At 39.4% G+C, this 16,181-nt stretch overlaps 1 pseudogene; it reads left to right on the forward strand.

Annotated features, from left to right (window-relative positions):
* Positions 1–16,181, forward strand: part of LOC130034978 (contactin-associated protein-like 3) — a 156,003-nt pseudogene that overhangs the window by 68,254 nt on the left and 71,568 nt on the right.

The following is a 16,181-nucleotide window of genomic DNA, read 5'->3' on the forward strand; positions in this document are numbered from 1 at the left end:
TACTACATGGAAAGTATCATGTTAAGCGAAATGAGTCAGAAAGAGCGGGATAGACACAGAAAGATTGCATTCATCTGGGGAACATAAAGAAGTGGTACATTTAACCACCTTTCAATAAGTATTGAGGAAAAAAACTAAACAGCCAGATGAGAAAAATGAATCTTATGTCACACTATGCATAAAAGTCAATTAAAAATAGCATATGTCCCACTATGCATAAAAGTCAATTAAAAATAGCTCAAATACCTAAATATTGAGACTCAAATTCATAAATTATACATAGAACGAACCCTTCATGACATTGAATCTAGAGGCTTCTTCAATGACTTATTGACATTGGACAAGAAAATGGTAGCAAACTAAACAAGTTGAATTTTATCAAAATAAGAAATTTCTGTACCACAAAATAAATCATTGCCAGAATAAAAAGGCACTCCACAGACTGGGAGAAAATATTTGCCTACTACTCTTCTTAAAAAGGTCAGTAACATTTTTTTTCCATTTTTTTTTATTGAATCACTGTCAGCACAGTTATAAAACTTTCTTGTTTGAGTTTCTCTCATACAGTAATAGAACACCCATCCCTCCACCAGTGTACATTTTCCACCACCAATCTCCCCAATATACCCCCTCCAATGCTCCACCCATCCCCCTGCCTCTATGGCAGACAATTTCCCTCTTACTCTCTCTTTACTTATGGGCATTATGGTTTGCAATACAGATACTGAAAGGCCATCACGTTTGGTCCTTTATCTACTTTTAGCCCGCATCTCCCATCCCAAGTGACCCTGCCAATGATCATTGATTCAGTGATCCCTTCTCTAGTCCAGCTGCCTTCTCCCTCAGCACATGAGGCAGGCTTCCAACTATGGAGCAATATTCCTGGACATTGTCTTTACTCTTCTTGGGTGTCAGTCTCATGTTGTGTTATTTTATATTCCACATATGAGTGCAATCATTCTATGTCTGTCCCTCTCTTTCTTACTCACTTCACTTAGCATAGTACTCTCCGTGACCATTCACTGACAAGCAAGTTTCATGAAAGGTCAATATCTTTTGTCTTCTTAATAATTATAAAATGTTTTCAGTGTTGCGATCAGCATAGACTTTCGTAATGTGTGTATAGTTTGTATTTTTGTATGCTTGGGAAGAAAGTGATCTTCTTGTCATTGTATTTGCTCATTTTGTTTATTAAATGATTGAATTATAGTTTTCTGTTGGACAATTTCTGTTTGAATATTACTATGTGATACATTTCAGTATCAGCAATTTCATGGTCACTGTTTCTTTTTGTTTGTTTGGGGGTCACACCCGATAAAGTTTAGGTTTACTTCTTCTTCTGCTATCAGGGGTCACTCCTGGCAGTTCTTGAGGACCACAGAGATTGCCAGGCATAGACTGGATCAAGTGCATGCAAGGCAAACAACTTTTTTCTGCTCTACCATCTCCCCAGACCCAACCTATTGAAAATAAAATTGAAATTAGGAGGGTATAAAAGCAAATCATGATTTTATGAACCACGTCAAGTTTGTGTGCAAGGTGGTGTTTTTCAGTACAAATTTATTTTCACTAAAAATCATAAATCACATGAAGATAATTAATGGTTTGGGAACACACATTGTAAATTAGGAAACTGAACATGCGCTTTGTCTTTATGCTTTTAAGAAAAGTAGCTATCACTATATTTGCTAAAAAATACTGCATCCTGTAAAATCATACCAAATATAGCTATCCATTCATCAGCTGATAAATGTTGTTATGAAATTTAGGTTATGAATGTTTAGAGTTTTGAGTTATGGCTACAGCTGATACAAATGCTTTTGCACAAGTTGTTATCTGCAACTAAATCTTCAATTTTCTAGGATATATACTCTAGCATATACACTTGCAGGGCTGGAGCAATAGCACAGTGGTAGGGCGTTTGCCTTGCACGCACCCAGCCGGGTCAAGCCGGGTTCTATTCCTCCGCCCCTCTTGGAGAACCCAGCAAGGTACCGAGAGTATCTCGCCCACATGGCAAAGCCAGGCAAGCTACCCATGATGTATTCGATATGCCAAACGCAGTAACAATAATTCTCAAAATGGAGACATTACTGGACCCGCTCTAGCAAATCAATGAACAACAGGAGGACAGTGACAGTGACAGTGATACACTTGCTGGGTGGTCAGTAAAGGTAAAGGTTAAGGTAAAGGCCCTCCCGTTGTTCGTCGATTTGCTCGAGCAGGCCCAGTAACGTCTCCATTGGAGACTTTGTTGTTACTATGTCTGGCATATCGAATACATCACGGGGAGCTTGCCAGGCTCTGCCGTGCGGGCGAGATACTCTCAGTAGCTTGCCGGGCTCTCCGATAGGGGCGGATGAATCGAACTCCAGTCGGCCATGTTGGCTGCGTGCAAGGCAAACGCCTTACCACTGTGCTACCACTCCAGTAGCTTTATATAATTGTTATAACAAATGCCAAAGCACCATTTTACATCCCCATATCAATATATTGTTTCAGTAATTTATTATCTTCGATTTGCTCGAGCGGACCCAGTAACGTCTCCATTGGAGACTTTGTTGTTACTGTGTTTGGCATATCGAATATGTCACGGGGAGCTTACATTATCTTCACCATCACTTGTTTGACTTCTTTTAATTTTCAGTTTTAATTTTGTTTATTTATTTAATTTTTTGGTGCCAGAGATTGAACCCAGGCCTCACATGCAAAGTGAGAGTCTATCACTGAGCTATATTAAACTTTCTTTTTATCATTATTATTACAATATCCATATTATAAGATATGCAATGGCATCTCATTGAACTTTCTATTTTCTATGGATTAGTGCTGAATTAAGGTCTCTTTTCCTGTCCACAGTGCACCGTAAATGTTTTTAATAATCATTAGAGATGCAGTTTTTTGTTGTTATTGTTCTGACACCCCGGCAATGTTTAGGGGTAATCTGACTTGGTACTCAGGAATTACTTCTGGCAGTGCTCAGGGCACTATATGGAATGCCAGGGATTTTATCTGGGTCAGCTGTGTGCAATGAATGAATGGCGATGCTCAGGGGACCATATGGGATGCTGGGAATCGAACCCGGGTCAGCCGCGTGCAAGCAAATGCCCTACCCGCTGTGCTGTCTCTCCAGCCCCTAGTTCTGATCTTTAAAAAAAATTTTTTTGTCTTGTCCTTGTGGTGCCAGAGGTCCCATGCCTCCTTGATATAATAGACCACCCCTGGCCTTTCTATGGCTCTTGCAGAGCTTTTTTGATAAGGGCCATTGTCACAAATATGCAGTGAGAACTCAATGTGATTTTGATTTGCATTTTTCTGATGATAAGGAGTGAGCACTTTTGCATGTTCACACTGCCATCTTTCGTTTTCTTTCTTCCTATATTTTTTTTATTTTTAAAAGAGTCTATGCAGATTAATGTCCATTTTGCATTGTGTTGAATTTTGTTGTTTTAGTTGAGTTGTGTGATTCCTTCATGCATTATATACAAACCTGTTTGTAGAGTACATGATGTATAAAATATCTTTTCCCAATTATTAGGCTGCCTTTTTGCTCTGGTAGTAGTTTCTTTCACCATACAAAACCTTTTCATATTTTGATTTAATACTACTTTCACTCTTATTTTAACTCTTGATGCCCTTGATATTAAAATTGAGACTGCAAATATCTGTAATCAATATCTAGTATGTATCAATATCTAGTGTGTAACACATATTTTCTTATGTATGGTTTAGGAGTTAATCCATGCCATCAATCCATTTAAAATTATTTTTTCTTTTGATGTTAAATATTTATCTGGTTACTTTTTAAAATGTAGCTGTTCAATTTTCTCAACAGTTTTTGTTGAAGAGAATTTCCTTTGCTCATTGTATATTCTTAGCCTATTTGTCATAAATTGACAGGGGCTGGGGAAATAATACATCTGCTATGGCATTTGCCTTGCATATGACTGGCCTGGCTTCACTACAGAACACAGAAAAAAGTCCCCTCAGTGTACCTAGAAATGATCTCTGAACACAAAGCCAAGAGTAATTCTTCAAAACTGCTTTTCATGCTCTCCTTAAAAAATAGTAAAATTGATGCCCAGCTAGCTCCTAGAAAGCCGGTTTTACCCCTGGTCTGCGTGGGATGGGCACGGAGGCCCAGCTCTGGGCAACCAAGCGAACGGCTCCTAATCCAACCAGGTACAGCCCGCCCCCAAGGGCCTGGGACCCTCTGTGCGCATGTTCAGCTAGCACCACCTCCTAGAAAGCCGGTTTTACCCCTGGTATACGTGGGACAGGCACGGAGGCCCAGCTCTGGGTAACCAAGCGAACGGCTCCTATTCCAACGAGGTACAGCCCGCCCCCAAGGGCCTGGGACCCTCTCTGCGCATGCACAGCTAGCTCCATCGACGTTCCCAACTCCTCGCTCAGTGCCACGGACTCTTTCAGGAGCCGCAGCCGCTAACGTGGCCGCGTAATATTTTCCCACTACATATGTCATAGGAACCATAAGCTACCTTCTTCGATGGAAACTTCTCTAGTTTAGCTCAGTCACTACAAACACAGTAGCCAATAACTCATAAGCCTATCTTAACTCACACTGCATATCAAGCAGAATATTGAGAGTGAATGTTAAGGACTAAACCACAGTTTTCACAATGGTAAAGCAACGCAAAAGCCCACCAAACTTTCTTATTGAAGAGTCTAGCCCAGATGGCACCAACAGTACTGCAGTGTTAGACAACCTCTCTGACAAGGAATTCAGGAGGGAGCTACTTAGGATGCGTAGGGAACTAAAAGAAACAATGGAAAGCAATGCCAATAGAAGACAAGAGGATTTGAAGGCAGAAATGAGGAAAATGCAATCAGAAATGTCAGACCTGAAAAATCTCGTAAGCGAATTGAAAAACTCAGTGGAAGACCTCAGCAGCAGAGTAACAGCTGCTGAGAACAGAATCAGTGAGCTCGAAGATGAAGTTCAGAGACTCTCCAGAAAAGAGCAGAAAATGGAAAAGAGATTCACAATTCGGGAACAGAAGGCAAGAGAAGATCGTGATGAAGCCAAGCGGGGTAACATAAGAATTATTGGAGTCCCAGAGGCACAGGAAGAAAACCTTGATGAAGAAGAAACTGTCAAAGACATCATTGCTACAACGTTTCCAGAGCTGAAGAAAACTTGTGACCATATTCAGGAGGCCCGAAGGGTACCAGCTAGAAGAAATCCGAATAAAAATACCCCAAGACACATTGTGATCAAAATGACCAAAACCTTAGACAGAGACAAAATTCTGAAAGCAGCAAGATCGAAGAAAGAAATCTCTTACAAAGGAGCATCCTTAAAATTCACAGCTGATTTTTCTGACGAAACCCTTATGGCCCGAAAACAGTGGTGGGACATAGTGAAAAAACTCAATGAAATATATGCCTCCCCAAAAATACTTTACCCAGCGAGACTCTCATCCATAATAGAAGGAACAACACACAGTTTCACAGACAAACAACAGCTCAGGAACTTCATAGACTCAAAACCATGGTTACAAGAACAACTAAATGGGCTACTTTAAGGCAAGAAAGGCCCCTCAAATACACCAAATTTCAACAGAACAATGGGACAAAATCCCATAACAATAATCTCTCTCAATGTCAATGGGCTAAACGCACCAATTAAAAGACATAGAGTGGCAGGATGGATTAGAAAATTGAACCCAACATTCTGATGCCTGCAAGAAACACATCTCAATAGTCAAAGCAAACACAGACTCAGAGTCAAAGGCTGGAAAACAATACTACAGGCAAACAGCTCCCAGAAAAAAGCTGGGGTAGCCATCCTAATATCAGACCACATCGATTTCAGAGTGAGGAAGGTCATAAGAGACAGTGAAGGTCATTTCTTATTGATCAAAGGATCATTACAAGAGGAAGAACTTACAATAATAAATGTATATGCACCTAATGAGAGACCAGCAAAGTACTTAAAACAACTACTCATAGATTTGGAAAAAGACATCAACAGCAACACAATTCTAGTGGGAGACTTCAACACTGCTTTGTCACCTCTTGATAGATCAACCAGACTCAAGCTTAGCAAGGACATACTTCATCTGAGGGAAACAATGGAAGAAAGGGACTTAGTAGATATATACAGGACACTTCATCCTCAAAAAGCTGAATAAACATTCTTCTCAACCGTACATGAACATTCTCCAAGATAGAGCACATGCTGAGCCACAAAACATGCCTCCAAAAAATTAAGAAGATAGAGATTGTATCGACAATCTTCTCAGACCATAATGCGCTGAAATTAGAAGTAAATCACATACAAAAACAGAAAACTAAATCAAACACCTGGAAATTAAACAGTGCTCTTCTGAAGAACGAGTGGCTTAGAAAGGAACTCAAAGAGGAAATCAAAAGATTCCCAGAAACGAATGAAAATGAGGACACGAGTTACCAAAACTTATGGGACACAGCAAAAGCTGTGTTAAGAGGTAATTTTATAGCTCTACAAGCATTCCTCAGGAAGGAGGAGCGAGCACACATGAGTAACCTAACCTCACAGCTTAAGAGCTTGCAGAAGGACCGAAAAAAAGGAGCACAACCCGAATAGGAGAAAGGAAATAATAAAACTCAGAGCAGAGATTAACGAGATGGAAACCCAAAAAACAATCCGAAACATCAATGAAACCAAGAGCTGGTTCTTCGAGAAAATTAACAAGATTGATAAGCCTCTAGCAAAACTCACAAAGAAAGGGAGAGAGAAAACCCTAATAAACCGAATCAGAAATGAAAAGGGGGTCATTACAACAGAAACTACAGAAGTTCAAAGGATCCTCAGGGAGTACTTTGAGAAACTTTATGCCATGGAACATCAAAACCTCGAGGAAATGGATAAATTCCTAGACTCCTACAGACTCCCAAGACTGAACCAAGAAGACCTGGAATACCTGAACAGACCAATCACCATCAAGGAAATTGAAATGGTAATAAAAAGTCTCCCCAAGCACAAAAGTCCTGGTCCGGATGGATTCACTAGTGAATTCTTCCAAATCTTTAAAGAGGACTTACTCCCAATCCTCTTTAAGCTTTTCCACGAAATTGAAATACCAAGCACACTTCCGAACAGTTTTTACGAAGCAAGTATCACACTGATACCAAAAGCACATAGAGATACCACAAAGAAAGAGAATTACAGACCGATATCTCTGATGAACACAGATGCAAAGATCCTCAACAAACTTCTAGCAAATAGAATCCAACTACTCATCAAAAAGATCATACACCATGACCAAATAGCATTCATCCTAGGGATGAAGGATGGTTCAATATTCGGAAATCAATGAACATAATAGATATATATGTCATATATATCAACAAAAGAAAAGATTAAAAAGCATATGATTATATCAATAGATGCAGAGAAAGCATTTGACAAGATCCAGCACCGCTTTATGATGAAAACCCTAGCCAAAATGGGTATAGAGGGGACCTTCCTCAACATAATTAAAGCCATCTACCACAAGCCTACAGCAAGCATCATCCTCAATGGGGAAAAACTGAGAGCCTTCCCTCTAAGATCAGGGACGAGACAAGGATGCCCACTCTCTCCACTGCTGTTAAATATAGTACTGGAAGTACTTGCAATAGCGATTAGCAAGAAAAAGATATTAAGGGCATTCAGGTAGGAAAGGAAGAAATCAAGCTCTCACTATTCGCAGATGATATGATACTCTACTTAGAGAACCCTATAACCTCCACCAAAAAACTCCTAGAAACAATAGACTCGTATAGTAAAGTTGCAGGCTATAAAATCAATACCCAAAAATCCATGGCATTCGTATATGCAAAAAGTGAGAGAGAAGAAAGCAACATGAAAAAAACAATCCCATTCACAATTGTGCCCCAGAAAATCAAGTACTTAGGAATCAGCTTAACTAAGGAAGTAAAGGACCTGTACAAAGAAAACTACAAAACGCGACTTCAGGAAATAAAAGAGGACATGAGGAAATGGAAAGATATCCCCTGCTCATGGGTCAGGAGACTTAACATTGTCAAAATGGCAATACTACCGAAAGCATTGTATAAATTCAATGCAATCCCTATAAGGATACCCACGACATTCTTCAAAGAAATGAAGCAAACACTCCTGAAATTTATAAGGAACAATAAGCCCCCACGAATAGCTAAAGCAATTCTTGGGAAAAAGAAAATGGGAGGAATCAACCTCCCGAACTTCAAACTCTACTACAAAGCAGTAATGATTAAAACAGCATTGTACTGGAACAAAGGCAGAACTGCAGACCAGTGGAACAGGGTTGAATACACTGACATCTCCCCTCAATCATATGATCATCTAATCTTTGATAAAGGTGCAAGTAATGTGAAGTGGAGTAAGGAAAGCCTCTTTAACAAATTGTGCTGGCATCACTGGACGGCTACATGCAAAAAATGGGCTCAGAACTCTGCCTAACACCGTGTACAAAAGTAAGATCAAAATGGATTAAAGACCTCAACATCAGACCAGAAACCATAAGGTACATTGAAGGCAAAGTTGGCAAAACCCTCCATGACATTGAAGCTAATGGTATCTTCAAAGATGCCACGCCACTGGCCGAGCAAGTGAAAACAGAGATAGATAAATGGGACTATCTTAAACTAAGAAGCTTCTGCACCTCCAAAGAAACAGTGACCAAAATACAAAGACAGTCTACAGAATGGAAAGGATATTCACCTAATACCCATACAACAAGGGGTTGATATCCCGGATATACAAAATACTGGTTAAACTCCACAAGAAGAAAACATCCAACCCCATCCAAAAATAGGGCAATGAAATGAACAGAAACTTTTTCAAAGAAGAAATCTGAATGGCAAAAAAGCACATGAGAAAATGCTCTACATCATTAATCATATGGGAGATGCAGATCAAAACCACAATGAGATACCATCTCACACCTCAGAGACTGGCCCACATTCAAAAGAACAAAAGCAACAGATGCTGGCGTGGATGTGGCGAGAAAGGGACACTCCTTCACTGTTGGTGGGAATGTCTACTGGTTCAGCCCTTCTGGAAAACAGTATGGACGATTTTCAAAAAATTAGAAATTGAGCTCCCATTTGACCCAGCAATACCACTCCTGGGAATATATCCCAGAGAGGCAAAAATGTATAGTCGAAGTGACATCTGCACTTGTTTGTTCATTGCAGCACTCTTTACAATAGCCAGAAACTGGAAGAAACCTGAATGCCCAAGAACAGATGACTGGTTAAAGAAACTTTGGTACATCTACACAATGGAGTACTATGTAGCTCTTAGAAAAGATGAAGTCATGAAATTTACATACAAGTGGTACAACATGGAACGTATCATGCTAAGCGAAATGAGTCAGAAAGAGAGGGATAGACATAGAAAGATTGCATTCATCTGGGGGATATAAAGTAACAAAATAGGAGATTAATACCCAAGAATAGCTGAGATCAGCACCAGGAGGATTACTCCATAGCTTAGTGGCCAGTCGGGCATTCTAGAGGAAAGGGCAGCTCAGACAGAGAAGGGAACACCAAATAAAGGGTGTTTGGAGGACCCTCCCAGGAGGGGAGATGCATGTCGAAAGTGGACTATGGACTGAACATGTTTGCCACTCAATGCCTCTTTTTCAGACCACAACACCCAAAAGGAGAGAGAGAACACAGGGGATTGCCCTGCCACAGAGGCAGGGGGTGATGGGGAATGGGGGTGGGGGGGATATTATCCATGGTGGTGGAAAATGGGCACTGGTGGAGGGATGGGTATCTGATCATTGTATAATCAAACCCAAGCACAAAAAATTGTAAATCTACAACTGTAACTCATGGTGTTTCACTAATAAAAAAAAATTTAAAAAAAATAGTAAAATTGTGGGGACAGAGAGAAAGAGTGCAACAGAGTACAGCAGTTAAGGATGCTTCCTTGCATGTGAAGCGCCTAGCTTGATTCCCCATACCATACACCCAAGCCTCACCAGAAGTCATCTCTGTACACAAAGCCAGGAGTAAGACCTGACTACCACCAGTTGTGGGCTCCCCAACTCAGAAATAAGTGAATTGGCTGTCCATATTCTGGTAACTTTAATTTGTGGCTCTGTATTGTATTCCACTGGTTCATTTTTGTTGAAATATTTTGTTTTTAATTTCTTATTTCTCTTAAAATTTGCAATTATTTACTAAATCAATAGGGCATCAAATTCTAATGGTAGGTTCATAGAGCAGTTAGCTTTAGCTGCACAATAAAGTACTGTAAAACATAATGATTGAAAATCCTCTTGGTTAAATTCACAGTTCTGTGGCTATTGTTAAGTTAGTCATCTGCGGTCAGTGGAGTTGGATGCTTTATAGTCCTCTTATGCATTTGTCCTATTTGTCATTTGGCTGAAGCCTAAGTTTCTTTTAAAAAAGATGCTTCTGGAGAAACTTTTGCCAGTGGTGCTTGTGGTTCACCAGGGCTATAACTAACTGGCAGTATTCAGTGGACCACTTGGTGCTGGGGAGATAACTCAGAATTTTGTGCACCCTAAGCATATGTTTACCATATAAGTATGTGTTGTTTTTTTTCATATGGCTGGGGTTATAGGATAAGAATGAAATGAGAGTTGGTCCACTGCTGAAAGCAATGTACTCATGTACCATTGCCAAAATAGGTCAATATTCAACCCAAGTGCTTTTCTATAGGAGAGTTCTCAAAAGGGAGAATATTTAATAATATTTTCTTTCCTATACTTATACTATACTACACATACAGAGATGCAGGCTAGTAACATGTGCTGTGTATGGTCACTCTAAACAATTTATACCGTGGTCCTCTATGAAATTAATTTTATTACATTTTAGGAAAAGCAAGCCTATTTCCTGATATAATACAATATACAGTGAGTGTATCTATCCCCAGTATGTAATTTTTGGTAGACTCTACTAAATTTATTAGACCATGGTGGTGTTATGTTAGGAAATCATGTTGACAAAACTAGTTATCTTTGTTGTTTCTTTTGAGTTCGTCTTCCTCCAATTTTTCTAGCAGCGGATTAGTACTAAGATGCATATAACTCCTGATGGAGTTGGGCAGTAATAGTGTGTATGTCTTCTTCTAGGTGCCTGCCCAGCTATTGTGAACATGGGGGTGTATGTTCTCAGTCCTGGGACACCTTCTCTTGCGATTGCCAGCACACTGGTTACACAGGTGCTACATGCCATTCCTGTAAGCCTTGCAAACTGCTTAGTCTCCTTCTTCATTATTTTCCGATTTTCCTTCTCATAACTATGTTTATATGCATCTGCGCAAACATATGGTGTAAAAATGAGAGCAGAAAACAGAGACTCAACTTTGAGTCTAATTTGCTTTAAAAATGGTTTTACTTAGACAAATTTGAGAAAAGAGAAAGAAAGAGACAAATGTTCAAGAGATAACATGGGCTTTCCCAGCAAGGAACAAACCTGTCTGATATACTTTTAACAAATTTTAATTTCTAATGATGTCATGACAGCTTACAGAAATACATCAATAAATAGACAAGAAAAAATAGAAGGTAAGCAGTAGTAAGTCACAGTCACGGTCCTCCAGTTGTTCATCGATTTTCTCCAGCGGGGCCAGTAACGTCTCCATTGTGAGACTTGTTACTGTGTTTGGCATATCGAATACGTCACGGGGAGCTTGCCAGGCTCTGCCATGCGGGCGAGATACTCTCAGTAGCTTGCCGGGCTCTCCGAGAATGACGGAGGAATCGAACTCAGGTCGGCCATGTTAGCTGCGTGCAAGGCAAACGCCCTACCCGCTGTGCTATCGCTCCAGCCCAAGCAATAGTAAGTAATGAAAAAAATTATAAAGTGTTTTTTTTTTAAATCTAGAATATATAACTTACCCTGTTTAAATTTGAGCCAATTTTAGTTTCTGAGTTCTGTAGCAAAACAAGTTATTGGGTTTCATGATAAATTTTTATGATGATAACATACTGGAATTTACTATCTGTCCACAAATTTTAATTTATCTAATATTTAAAAGCATCCTGGAGGTAAGTACAATGATCTCCAGTTCACATTTATGAAAGAGGAAATGAGTACATGGTCAGACTGCTTTAAGACAGATCTCTTGATCTCCAGTCGATTATGTTTCTTCTGTCTTGATCGGCATTCTCTTTCCTGAAAAATAATTCTCTCAAGTTTAAAGCTAACCAAACTTGTCTGACCAGTAAATGATTAGACCCACTTATTCCTCTTAGTGGGCTGGAGCAATAGCACAGCAGTAGGGTGTTTGCCTTGCGCATAGCTGGCCTGGCCGAGCAGGGTTCAATTCCTCCGCCCCTCTCGGAGAGCCCGGCAAGCTACCGAGAGTACCTTGCCTGCACGGCAAAGCCTGGCCAGCTACCCGTGACATATTCAATATGCCAAACACAGTAGCAGCAAATCTGAGACGTTACTGGACCCGCTCAAGCAAATCGATGAACAGCGGAAGGACAGTGACAGTGACAGTGACAGTGAGTTCTCTTAGTAGAGTCCTGAAATTCTCATGGTTTTCTAATTATTGGCTTTTGTCTTAGCTTCCCCTTATTTGTATAGCACTGTTCTCATTTCTTAATACATACCTTCCTTCCCTGGGACTTTAAGTAAAGAGGTAAAGGTAAAGGTAAAGGCCCTCCCGTTGATCGTCGATTTGCTCGAGCGGGCCCAGTAACGTCTCCATTGGAGACTTTGTTGTTACTGTGTCTGGCATATCCAATACTCTCTGTAGCTTGCCGGGCTCTCCGAGAGGGGCGGAGGAATCGAACTCGGGTCGGCCATGTTGGCCGCTTGTAAGGCGAACGCCCTACCCGCAGAGCATGGTATAAAAATGAGCACATCCAACCACCACCAGTTCTTCTTATTAGAGGTTATGTTTCATTTCTGAGAGTTCTTCCTTAAAATTATTTAATAAATTTTACACTGTGTGGAAAGAAGGCAGCATATGAATTGACATGGTCCAGTTTGATATGGGTGGAAATTTAGGAATTTGTGTTCAGATAAGAACACTTGGTCCCCATTTTGGCAGTTCCACAGAGGAGCCCACAGTATCTTGCTGAACTTAGGGAGGTAAATAACCCCGTAAACACAAGGTAAATTCAACCAGAGTAAATTCACTTGCCTCTATTTTTTATAATGGTGTCAGGTTAGAATTTACAGGACTACTCTTCATTGGAATTGGGCTGAATAATCAGAAATTAAACGTTGAGAGATTTGGTCAGAGTCATTTGTGTTAAACAGTCAATTTCTTACTTGGATCATCCCTTGTCACATCTAGCAGATGTTTTAATCAATGACTCAATACCTGCTGAATGTTAGTGATTAAGGAATGATAGCTAAAATAATATCTCACTTTGATCTAATTATGATCTAAACAAATATGAATACAATTATGAGAGATAATAGATTTTTTCACTTGTGAAAAAATATTTTCCTAATAATTAAATTAACTTCATTGTGGTTCTCTACTGAAAAATAAAATGAGGGCCTGAGGTTTCTAGATCAGTAGTAAGAGATCATAAGCTTATTGTCTTTTGATATGCAATAAATATTTTTTTCTCCAAGTACACAATTAGTACATATGTGCATTCACGTTAAGAACAGGTTTTCATACTCTATTTCCATAGGAAATTTCAATCCTAATCCAAATGTAACCACCGCTATCAATATTGTCTGTGTTTCCATCACTATAAGTGGCAATAATTGTGTTATTTACTTGGGAAACTCCAACCTGGACACATTGATTGATGTGTGGCTATATTTAATAAAACAGTGTTTTCTTTTATAAAATTCCTGGACAAACATTAGTTCTTAAAATTTTCCCTTTTTTGAGAGACAAACAACAGTAATTCTTGAAGCCCTCTCTGCATTTTCCTTAGCTATGGAGAGTAGTTACAGGGTTTAAAACTTTAGATCTAGAATCTCATCAGTGCAGACAGATCAATGTTCACACCCTCCTCTTATCTCTTTCCCTCCCTATCCCCCTTTCTTGGATCAGTTCAATTTAAGGATTTTCCTGTACTTTTACATGAGAGTTGGTGTGGATGCCAAATCTGATCACTAGTGTTTTAAAGTGCCAATCCAACCATGTGCCAGACAGAGCCCTGTACCATTTTCTGGCAGTCATTGAGAGCTTTACAGGTTTTCTAAAGATTATTCCTGTCCAAGAAACAAATGAGATGTTTGCAGTTGATTATTCATAAAAACTTATTCTAAATATTAAGTCTATCATCTACACATGTAAATAATTTTCTTTGTTTATAGAAAAAATTTGCTCGAGCGGCCTGGAGCGATAGCACAGCGGGTAGGGCGTTTGCCTTGCTCGCAGCGAACATGGCCGACGCGAGTTGGATTCCTCCTCCCCTCTCAGAGAGCCTGGCAAGCTACCGAGAGTATTCCATATGCCAGACACAGTAACAACAAAGTCTCCAATGGAGACGTTACTGGGCCCGCTTGAGCAAATCGATGATCAACGGGAGGGCCTTTACCTTTACCTTTAGAAAAAATTATTGGTAATATGAAAAATTCCAAAATGAATCAGGATAAACTGAAATTACAAAGAGGTTTTCACACACATTTTGTTTGAGTTTCAATTTCTTGAATAATCATTATGGATAATTTTAAGAAGCTCTGTTAAACAAGCTTTACAAAGTGAAGAAGGCAGAATTGCTCATTAGTAAAGTGCATCTTTAAAACTGCATCTTTCAAAATGAATTGTTAAAAATTCATTTCATATATAAATTGCTTTAACTAAACAAAGAGTATAACTATTGAGTAATATAAAGGAAATAAAAAATAATAGTATCTATTATTATATACTGACAGGTAAGCTAATGTGCTTCAGATACTTGGATGTATCTGAAGGTCATAAGGGATTCAGCTTCACATATCCCACAGTAATAACTCTTAAAATGTCTCAGATTCAGCTCACTGCCTAATTGCAACAGAGACCAGTCCTCTAGAGAAAATGTGCATGAGAGCAGTTCAGAGTGAGTACTGCCAGGGGAAGGCATCACACAATAAAGCTGCTAGTGGGACACAGCTCATTGTGGTGTTGTCTGAGATCATGTGTTTTGCAGCACTGTACGAGCAGTCTTGTGAAGCCTACAAGCACAGGGGAAACTCCTCAGGACTCTACTATATTGATTCCGATGGAAGTGGCCCACTGGGACCATCTCTTGTATATTGCAACATGACAGGTATTCTAATGAACTCTTTTTATAATAGTCAGAATCATAGTAATGTTTATTGTGCGCAAAATAAAATCGGGGAAAGTAGAGTTTGATTTGTGGCAGCTCTATCAAATTGTGATTATATTGTGATTGTTACTTTAATGCGATTATTCTGAAGTATTAAATATAATATTATAAGCCGATAAAGAGTAGTAATCAAAAGTTATTTGATTAATTTTGAAAAATTGTTTAGGTTAAAATTAATTATAGTCTCTACTCAATAATCTAAAAAATGAATAGATTTTATTTCTTAGTTCATGTCAACAAATGCCATAGACTTTTAAAACATGAAAAATTCCAGTTGCAATAATGTTTTTTTAAAATTTTTATTAGTGAAACACCATGAGGTACAGTTGTAGACTTACAAATTTTTGTGCTTGGGTTTCAATTATACAATGATCAAGTACCCATACCACCACCAGTGCCAATTTTCCACCACCACAGATCCCAAAATCCCTCCCACCCCATTCCCCGCCCCATCCCACCCTGCCTCTGTTGCAGGGCATTCCCTTTTGTTCTCTCTCCTTTTGGGTGCTGTGGTTTACAAAAGAGGCATTGAGTGGCAATCATGTTTGGTCTATAGTCTCCATTCAGCATGCTTTTCCCATCCAGGGAGGATCCTCCCAACACTCTTTATTTGGTGCTCCTTTCTCTATCTGAGCTGCCCTTTCCCAAAGCATGTGTGGCTGGCCTCCAAGCCATGGAGTAAACCTCCTGGTACTTATCTCAGCTATTCTTGAGTGTTAGTCTCCTATTATGTTACTTTATGTTCCCCAAAAGAATGCAGTATTTCTATGTCTGTCCCTCTCTTTCTGACTCATTTCGCTTAGCATGATACTTTCCATGTAGTACCACTTGTATGTAAATTTCATGACTTCATCTTTTCTAACAGCTACAGAGTACTCCATTTTGTAGATGTACCAAAGTTTCTTTAACTGGTCATCT

This window comes from Sorex fumeus, unplaced genomic scaffold (assembly GCF_029834395.1).
Source record: "Sorex fumeus unplaced genomic scaffold, SorFum_2.1 ptg000063l, whole genome shotgun sequence".
Lineage (NCBI taxonomy): Eukaryota > Metazoa > Chordata > Mammalia > Eulipotyphla > Soricidae > Sorex > Sorex fumeus.